The sequence below is a fragment of the Phasianus colchicus genome, chromosome 7 (genome assembly GCF_987193195.1).
Source record: "Phasianus colchicus chromosome 7, bPhaCol1.hap1.1, whole genome shotgun sequence".
NCBI lineage: Eukaryota > Metazoa > Chordata > Aves > Galliformes > Phasianidae > Phasianus > Phasianus colchicus.
Genome location: NC_143442.1, coordinates 7,791,220 through 7,801,507, shown reverse-complemented (window position 1 = coordinate 7,801,507; position 10,288 = coordinate 7,791,220). Strand labels below are relative to the sequence as shown.

At 43.4% G+C, this 10,288-nt stretch overlaps 1 long non-coding RNA gene across 2 annotated transcripts; it reads right to left on the bottom strand.

Moving 5' to 3' along the window:
* Nucleotides 1-1,037: 1,037 nt before the first annotated feature.
* Nucleotides 1,038-9,298, bottom strand: LOC149917203 (uncharacterized). Of its 2 annotated transcripts, XR_016468140.1 has the most exons (4): nucleotides 5,626-9,298; nucleotides 4,920-5,117; nucleotides 4,178-4,315; nucleotides 1,038-2,943 (listed from the first exon to the last, which is right to left on the bottom strand). It is a non-coding gene; the product is annotated as an uncharacterized LOC149917203 (long non-coding RNA). The 2 variants fall into 2 exon arrangements; XR_016468139.1 differs by having other exon boundaries at nucleotides 4,920-9,298.
* Between the last annotated feature and the right edge of the window lie 990 nt (nucleotides 9,299-10,288).

Below are 10,288 nucleotides of genomic sequence, written 5' to 3'. Positions count from 1 at the left end.
GGGCAAGGGGGGCAAGGGGGGCAAGGGGGGCAAGGGGGGCAAGGGGGGCAAGGGGGGCAAGGGGGGCAAGGGGGGCAAGGGGGGCAAGGGGGGCAAGGGGGGCAAGGGGGGCAAGGGGGGCAAGGGGGGCAAGGGGGGCAAGGGGGGCAAGGGGGGCAAGGGGGGCAAGGGGGGCAAGGGGGGCAAGGGGGGCAAGGGGGGCAAGGGGGGCAAGGGGGGCAAGGGGGGCAAGGGGGGCAAGGGGGGCAAGGGGGGCAAGGGGGGCAAGGGGGGCAAGGGGGGCAAGGGGGGCAAGGGGGGCAAGGGGGGCAAGGGGGGCAAGGGGGGCAAGGGGGGCAAGGGGGGCAAGGGGGGCAAGGGGGGCAAGGGGGGCAAGGGGGGCAAGGGGGGCAAGGGGGGCAAGGGGGGCAAGGGGGGCAAGGGGGGCAAGGGGGGCAAGGGGGGCAAGGGGGGCAAGGGGGGCAAGGGGGGCAAGGGGGGCAAGGGGGGCAAGGGGGGCAAGGGGGGCAAGGGGGGCAAGGGGGGCAAGGGGGGCAAGGGGGGCAAGGGGGGCAAGGGGGGCAAGGGGGGCAAGGGGGGCAAGGGGGGCAAGGGGGGCAAGGGGGGCAAGGGGGGCAAGGGGGGCAAGGGGGGCAAGGGGGGCAAGGGGGGCAAGGGGGGCAAGGGGGGCAAGGGGGGCAAGGGGGGCAAGGGGGGCAAGGGGGGCAAGGGGGGCAAGGGGGGCAAGGGGGGCAAGGGGGGCAAGGGGGGCAAGGGGGGCAAGGGGGGCAAGGGGGGCAAGGGGGGCAAGGGGGGCAAGGGGGGCAAGGGGGGCAAGGGGGGCAAGGGGGGCAAGGGGGGCAAGGGGGGCAAGGGGGGCAAGGGGGGCAAGGGGGGCAAGGGGGGCAAGGGGGGCAAGGGGGGCAAGGGGGGCAAGGGGGGCAAGGGGGGCAAGGGGGGCAAGGGGGGCAAGGGGGGCAAGGGGGGCAAGGGGGGCAAGGGGGGCAAGGGGTTACAGAGACAATGTATTATCTATTTTCACTGTCTTTGTAAAGGCAATCTTGAAGAACTTTATTTTCATAGTGTATCATAAGAAAAGAACACTTTTATCTCATGTTCCAGCTCCAAATGGTGTTGTTACATACATTTGCCTTTTCTCAGAGATGGTTACAGGACTTAGTTCTACAACCTTTTTTTCAAAGATTGAATAAGACATTCTATCAACATTCAAAATGAACTAAGTCGGCCATTGCAAATGAAGTTTCACAAAACAAAAAATAAACTTTTCATGTCTCATTTAATTTACGCTATTATGTTTCCATTACTCACTGTGATAAGGAAAGCTTTACCCATCCTCTTAGGTATTCAAATGTTATAAACTGGAATTGTCAAAACAAAACCAAATACACATTATTAACTGCTTGAGAGAATATTTTAAACAAGCAGGAGAATAAAGAAAATAATTTGCAAAGCCATGATTACTTTCTAGTGCTGGCTTTTTCTTGTGAAGCTCTGGAAAAGGACAACAGGCTATGCAAAATGTAACTGTGAGCCCATTTTCTGTGTCTTTAATTACAAAGTCCCCTGACGAACCCATCTGACTGCTGAGGCATGCTGGTTTAGGGCTGCTGCTGCTGCTTCAGAGACCATGTACAGCACCATGGGAGCTTTAAGACTACCGGCCAGAGTGCTCCTGGAGAAGGCCAAGTACACTTAAGCATTAGTTTTGCCAGGATCAGAAGCAGCTCCAACATCTCTGCCGCCACAAACCATTTCTGCTGCACAGCACCCACAGTTCTGCTTGAGTTTAAAGCACCTATAAATAAAAGAGCACCTTTTTTTGTCATTATTTCAGTTAGATCAATATAGAGGAACATTTCTTTGGTAGCACTGCCTTTCATCAGCCCCAAAGTTGACTGCTTTTAAATAACTTATTCCTGATATCTGTATCCTTTGATAAGTGATCTGAGCAAAAATAATGTTTTTGCTCTTTATCCTTTACAAAATACAGGGTACAAAATATGCATATATGTATGTATTTTGAAATCTGATTTTAAGAGCAAAACCTTTTAGGTGCTGGCTGATTTTAAGAAAATGTGCTATTAAACCTCTTTCTGTCTTTCCTATTTATTTTTTCAGATATCTTTCTTAGAATTGTTTTCAACGCTAAACTAGGCACCTCTGGTTTCTGGCACTTCTGAACATTGGAATTAAATGTAGCTCCATCTTGCCTAAGATGAAGGTAGTATCCAAGAAATCCAGCATCTCATTTGCAAAGAACAGCTGCTTTATACATATAAAGCATAGCTGTGCTCATCCAAAGTGAGCTCTTCTTTCCATTCTTTCCACAGCTATCCCAAGCGGGGATTTACATCTCTAAATCAGGTAACAGAAACTAAATGCAGAAACGACACTAGACAAACTAGTAACAGAATCAGAATGTTACACATGCATATTAGCATTTACTAACCTGAATTCATTAACTCACTCTAAAGCAGTAAATATCACATACCCCTGGAAGGACAGCTGCTTATTAGGAACATCTTGAATTCTAATTCAGACTCCTGTGAAACGTAACACATATAAGCACCGCAGACATTTTCATAATATCATCGAATCATTAAGGTTGGAAAAGAACACTAAAATCACTACGTCTAACCATCAGCTCATCCCCACAATACCCACTAACCATAATCCTCAGTGCAACATTTCTACAGTTCTTCAACACCTCCTAGGACAGTGACTCTACCACCTCCCTGGGCAGCCTGTGCCATTGCATCACCACTTTTTCTGAGAAGAAATATTTCCTAATATCCAACCTGAACCTCCCCTGGCACAACTTAAATCGCCTCTCATCCTATCACCGTTACCTGGAAGTAGATGCTGATCTCCACCTCGCCTCAATTGCCTTTCAGGGAATTGCACAGAGCTGGAAGGTCTGCCCTGAGCCTCCTCTTCTACAGCCTGACCAAGAAAATGGATTCACTCCAAGTGCCTCTGTCACTTTCATTATTAAAACAAATATTCACTCACAATTTCATAAAGCTCACCATTTACCAAGCTCTACTTAGGCATCTGTGCTGTTGAAAAGACCTTGCACGCTCAGGTACCTATGCTTCTGTGCATACAAGCAAAAGTCATTAAAATGGCAGGCCAGTTCTAGACACACATACCAGCTAGAGGGCCCATCAAGGATCTCTACAGAAGTCATTACAGACAGAAGAAATCCTCTTTCTGCTCTCCCTCTGCCTCCTCTGTGTGAGTATCACTTCAGCACTGTGGGACACAGAGCCCTGTAGGGACTGCCAGTGCTGCCAACGTGCTGGAAACCAGCACAGCCTCACCAGTATTCCAGCTACTTTGTTTTCCTTGAATGATCAGTGTCATAAGAAGAGTAGTGGCTTATCTTGAGCCCCTGTGGCTCTGGCAAATCCATGCAGATGGCCCATGAAATTTAATCTTGTTTAGGACGAGATTATGGCAACAGCATAGTACAGAGTGGTCGTAATTCCCAGGGAATTTGGCTTATGGTTTTGATTGCTGGGGGGAACTGCAAATGAATCCAGCGGGAGGCTACAAGTTTCAAAAGCCCATCAAATGCAAATGAGAGAGCGTTCGTGTATCTCATTTTTTTTTTCATCAGGATAAAGATCACAAAATATTATACAAGAGTATCTCCTGAAAATAATTTTTTGGCAGAAAACAGAGCTATCAACAGCAGGAGAAAAAAAGATGTGTTCATGAAGAGATCCTTTCTAAAGAGGCAGCAGGGATGTCACTGAGGAAAGCATAAGGATGAATAGATCAAAAAAATCTTTCTTAATTTTTCATACTGACAGCAGAGGTCTTCAATCTCTTGAAGAGGCAGCATCTCCTACACCATGTAAAACTGCGCAGTTTTACATATAAATACCAAGGAAAGAGAGTTTCTCGAGCTCTGAAGACAAAACATCTGTTTATCACCATAAATCCATTCTTACCTTCTCATTCTAAAGCATCCTCAGAAATAACAACTAAATCCTCCACCTGCCCAAAAAAGGACAGGTACTTCATATTATTTCACATACTGAGACCTTGCAGATCAACTTTGAGAATTTCTCTGCCAGATCAGGATGATCTGGCAGAGCTATGAGCTATGCCTTTCCTCAAAATAAATAAATAAATAAATAAAAATAAAATTAAAAATGTCAATGCTTACTTTTAAAATTGGAGATTTGAAGCACAACAGCAGCCACATGCCCAGTACATCACAGACAGCAGATATCCCCTTTGGTAAAGTCTCATCTCCTGATGTCCCATGTCTTTCCACACCAGGTAGATGCCAGCAACCCTATCTCTGCAAAAGAGGCAGATATTTTGTTTCCAGCAATTCTGCTCAAAAACAGTAGCTGATTAGATATAACTGAGCCAAAAGTCTCCATTTACACTGCAGTGTAATTGAAATGAATTCATTTAAACAGCCTGTGAGACTTTTGGAAGTGTGCAGCATTGGAGATACCAATTAAAAACGTCCCATCTATCGTGGGTAATGAGAAGAGAGTAGGCCCTTTTTTTTTGCAGCATTTAGACATTCAGAGTCCTGATTATTCCTCCTGGTCATGTCGCACCTGCAAGAGTTGCATTGGGGGGGGGGGGGGGTAGATATGGAAAATCAAAGCTTTTTGATAGAGTTAGCCACAACCTACCTGCCCCATCACGATAGTAATGTGAAACATAAAGGAACGTACTTCTCAGTAGTAAACATAGGTAGGGAGGGGGACAACAGTAAGAAAAAGAAAAGAAATTAGGCAATTACTTTTCCATCCCAGCGGCCCTACAGTATATTTTCAAAACAAGACATTAAAACAAAGAATAGACATGAAAGACACTGGATGAAATGCTGAAGCCATTGAAAGCAAAGGATATTTTGCCCAGAAACCATACTTTTCTGGGCTACTTACTTTCCATGATGTCTGTTTATTCTTCCTTCTCACCTCCTGCCAGACATTTGTTGCTCCACACAGCACTAGTGAGAAAGGCCATCAACGGGGAGAAAACCCCAGTGTGTTTCACATTCACATCCCAGTTTCACCAGCCATCCAGGATGAGGTGTGAACAGCAAGGCAGCAGTATGCTTTGCCGGCTTCTTATTCCTACACCTTGATAAAACAGAGTGCAATCAGTGGTAATGCACCACACTTCTGCTGAAAATAAATGCTCTAGAATCAATACAAATAATTATTTAACCATGCATAGACTACTGACAGCTTATTTTGCTTGATCCCTTTGCCCTTGTCCCTATAAAAACACTGTCAGTACAGCTTAAGTAGCTCTGGTGAATTTACATAGCCCTAAGTACTTAAGGTAAATTATGTTTATTTATTTATTTATTTTTGGGTGAGTTTTTAACAGCACTGACTGTCCATGCTTTGTTTTTCAGGTGGGCAAATACAAGTCCTAGTGGTAAGGTTCTCAGTGCTTTATGGTGTAAAATGTCAAAAATAAATGTGACATATTCGCAACTACATATTGTAAGCTCTCCACTCTTCCAAGCTGAGCTCTGTTTTCCAATTCACCGGATACAGTACCTTTGTCATAGAATCGCAGAATCATTAAGGTTGGAAAAGACCATTAGAGATCCCCAGTCCAACCCCAATCCCAACTCACCCCCACCAAGCCTGCTAGCCATGTCTCTCAGTGCCACATCTCCACAGTTGTTGAACACCTCCATGGATGGTAACTCCACCACCTCCCTGGGTAGCCTGTTTCAAATGTAGGCTTGAACTCTCACCATTCAACTACAGAGAGGTTATTTGCAATTAGGTAAATGAGACTTGTATTCCCACTCTGTATTTTCATGCTGGCAGAAAGAGCACGCATAGCATACAGCAAAAGAGATCTCCCCCATTCCAAAGTGAGAATAAGCCACATCAGAAACTATGATCCCATATCAAGCACTTGCAGTGAGAGAGAACAATATAGTGCCCATCAACATCCAGTCCCCAACTGAGTTTGTCCAGGCTCCATGCAAGTGCAGCACACTAAAATCCCAAACCTCTGCCACCTCTAGCACATTCAGACTTTGGGAAAAAACATATGGCAGGTAGATAGGTCTTTTTTTTTTTTTTTTTTTTTTTTTTTTAGCAGGACAAGCCTGATCTAAACCCACTGAAGGCAAAAGAAAGATACTCACTGACTGCACAGGGCTCATTTATCCTTAGAGCTGCTACAAGACTTCCCATAGCACCGTATAGCAGGACTCATGGTACCAAACCACCAGCGCAGACCTGGGCTGCTGCTGACCATCCCAGCAGAACACATGGGCACAATACTCAGTGAGGTTAACAGGGGAGTGGGAGGACAAGGATTTGCATCTCTCTCCTATTACCTCTCAAAATTTTGCTGTCTTGCTGAAAAAGAGGAGACCTAGCTGTTATTAACATGCAGAAATGCAACTGCCGAGATGTCAAGGCAATCAGTAGGAAGGGATAATTTCTGCTTGAATGTGTTTTGAGTGCAATCATATTGAGAAGCGTTAACATTAATGCTTTGTGAGTTCTGTCGGCTCTTTTTTTTTTTTTCCCCCTAAACTAATTGCTGAAGAAAAAAACCCACAAAATTATCAGATTCTCTCTTTTCCAAATTATCCACCACACACATTTCTGTTACATACTCCTTGCATTGTAACAGGTTGATGAGTTCTGTTTATAAAGGACAAAGGGAGAGGATATGTGCATGAGGGAAGAGGAGGAGCAGAACAGGCCAATTCTCTGGATATTTTTCTTTGGGTACTACACAATGCCATAAAAAATAGTTTTTACTATTTATGACCTTCAGCAGAATTTTGATCTGATGTCATAGGCATTCTGAGATGTGTAATAAAGCATGATTTCATTCACCTGGAGGGAATGAGAAGTTCCATTTAATCATGTTCTTTTGAAAAACTTTGTGAAAATGCTTTCACCCATAAACATAACAGCTTCATCTGCCTGAAAAGGAGGAGGATGCACAGTAAAGAAAAATGCAAATATCAAATCAATTAAAGTAGAGGAAGTAAACTGGGAAGGGGCAGTGGCAGGAAGGTGGGTGGAATTAACAACTCCTAAGCATTTTCTCAGCTATTTAGCAAGAGGTGAGAGTGCTGCAAAGCTGCAAAATGAAAATGTTCGTGCCAAAAAAAAAGGAGCAGACAGTATGGGAGTGTTATACACATTTTACATACAGGAAAGAAACAAGGATTAAAATAAGAGTTCTTTGGGTAAAAGGGAAGTTTATGAACAGTGTGTAAAGCTAGGGCATCTTGAACCCCTGCACAAGGTTATTTCCCCCAGGAGGACTATCACTACTGTCATCCATGGAGAAATAAGGCTTTTTTTTTGGCAGACAAACAACACTATATTTCAAAGAAGACTCCTTGGCTTGCAGATCTTCTCCTAGAGTACTTAATGCCTTGGAGCCCCCTTATCCCAGGCTCCAGCTTTAATCCAGAGATCGAGATCCTTGGGTACCCACACTGTAGTCTCAAGTTCTGATAGCACTGAATGCTGAATTGACTCCTGTTGATTTGCTACTCTTCTTGCAGTCTTTCAACAGATTGCCATCTGAAAGCCCAGTGACTAACAGGCATGGATGACTTATTTGCGTACTAGGTGTCTGGCCACTTGACCTTTTCATCCATGTATGAACACAGGATTTGGAATCTGTCTTTCTCAAATCCAGCATGACTTATCTTCAGTTTTCAAGCTTGTGTTCAGTACAGGTATTTCCTCAGTGCAACAGTTGGACATAAATGGCATGGCTAATAAATAAAACCCTTTCTAAAACTTCCTAAAACTTTGCATTCACGTTCTTGTTCACTTGGAAAGAAGTACAGCACAGATATTGACACACTCCTTCTCCAGAAGTCTCACTTCCCAGGTTTTTGCCCTTTATCCAAAGAGAGGTGTAGTACTTCAAAATAAAAGATACCTTTCCAATTTCATTGCCTCTGAGCAAGTCCTGTCTTCTACACACAAATCCCAGAGTTCTCTGGAAAACCAAGACACAGAGCAGGCACATCCAAATACAGCAGACAATATCACATGGAAGCACCAACACCTTTTCATCCAGAGGCATTGCAACACAATAGCAGAGCTAGATCACCAGCTCTCCGGCTCCTCACTGATCAGCCTCACCAGGTGATCATCCAACAAATTCTACTGCTAGTTCTTATTAAAGCACTACTAAGTCAAGTACAACATTCCACTCCATAATTTCCTTTCCAGTAATTTAGCTACAGCACAAATTTGTTACAGAACAGCAACTGTGGAAAAACAAGAACTAAGTCCTTGTTCTTTGTTTTGTTTTGTTTTGTTTTGTTCTTCTTCTTCTTTTTCTTTTTTTCTTTTTTTCTTTTCTTCTTTTTTTTTTTTTTCCTCAGCCCTGTTAATAGATTCTGTATCCATGGTGCCTGCAACACCTGTAGATACACTCCTTCATCGTCCAGTGGAGTTCAGAATTCTCTGCATCACTTCAAACAGTTACATGTGCCAATTCCTGTATTATACTATATAGTTAGAGATACTTAAAGATACATTGATAATCTGAGTAACCAATTTATTTGGATAGTCTGAGATGTACCCGTCCTCCATTTGGATGTGTGTTTTTCACTTTCAGGACATTATTAAAACTGTTTAAATCACTTTTGTTGCTATATTTTTTCCCCTAAATTACCTTGTAATTTACTATCAGGAATGTTAACACAGTCATTAAATGTCTCGAGCAGCTTCTAGTTTTTGTTCTCTGCCCGGTTCATATTCCTACAATTCAACAACGTCCAGCTATATACATTTTCTCACTTAGAACATCTTAAAATACATTCAACTGCAATTTTATTATAGCATTAAATTGATGCACTTGCTCTAATAATGTATAAATAATCAATTTAATGCCTTAACAAAGGAGACACAAAATAGCCAACCCTCTACTGAGTGCACTGAGCTGCAACGACATTTGGTAGTCATGCATGGAAACATTTGTACAAGCTTCATTTAGAGAAGGTGGCAGGTTAATTGGGACAAAACGCAAACGCAGTGCAGCATCCATAATCAGCAGCTGCACCACTGCTACAGAGAAGCTTTTTCTGTAACAGCATTTCTGAGGTGTGCTCTCTTACCTTCCCAGGCGCCATACTCACAGTTAAAGAAGAACAAAGACAGATACATGCCAAAACACATCAATTGACGAAGTTAGCCCTGCAGATGGATTTTAAAACTTCTTGGATGCTTATAACTCAATTATTTTTATGTTCTCAAGCTAACTCTATTAATTATTCATCAAAATTGTAATACTAAGTTGAGTTACCAGAAGAGGTTGAGATTGTTTTCAACCAGAAGAGGTTGAGATTGTTTTCACTTTCCATCCTTCAAGGGCTGTGAGACTAGATATGGCACATACCAGAGTAATCTGTTGCTTCAGGATCCCAAGAAAGCTCAGCCTTTCCAGTATCAAGTCGTTGACAAAGATGAGTCCCTGCCAATAGGATCCAAGGACTCTTTGTACCACTGCAGTGAGGAGAACCTCACGTGGGACGTATACAACCAAACTGCAGGATAACTGCTGAGATTTGCAATTCTACAAAACTCCCAAAGTAAATTCACAATTTGCACTCCCTGAAGACACTAAAAATCAATGAGAGTCACGGAATACTGGAATATACATAGGAGTATGTACCACCCTTTGCATAAACACATAGGACATCATTACCCTACAGGGCTACCTCACATTTACATTTGCTATTAGTACGCACCTCAGTAACACGCACAGCTCCATTCAAAGTGAGGCACGGCAACATCGGGTGTTTGTGTGAAACCATCCCAGAAGGTTTACAAATTCAATTAAGAAAAAAAGCAGTAAGCTGTGGCAGGGAAGAAAAGTGCTATATAGGTAGGAAGGCATTACTTATAGGGACAAATCTGCCGGCATCACTCAATTGTCTGCGCCTACAGAAGGAAGCTGAATGTGATAGGAAAATAACCCTTAATAGAAATCTTATTCTTCTACTTTACAGAAATTTCTTAGTGCACTTTGGGGTGCAGTTGCAGTCACACAACCCTGCCTGTTGCATTTTAAATTGCTACTGCTTGCTTTCACAAACACACCAGTCCAGTTAAAATGCAAAACTATTAAGATGTACAGAAAGTTGTGATGTATCTTAGAGGCTCAGATAAAACACAAAAATTTTGAAAACACCAGATTCCATTAAGAAAGAAAAAAAAACAAAACAATATACCTGATACCTTAGATACACCCTCTTGGAGTGCTCAGCCTCTGGCTGGTTCCCTATACAAGG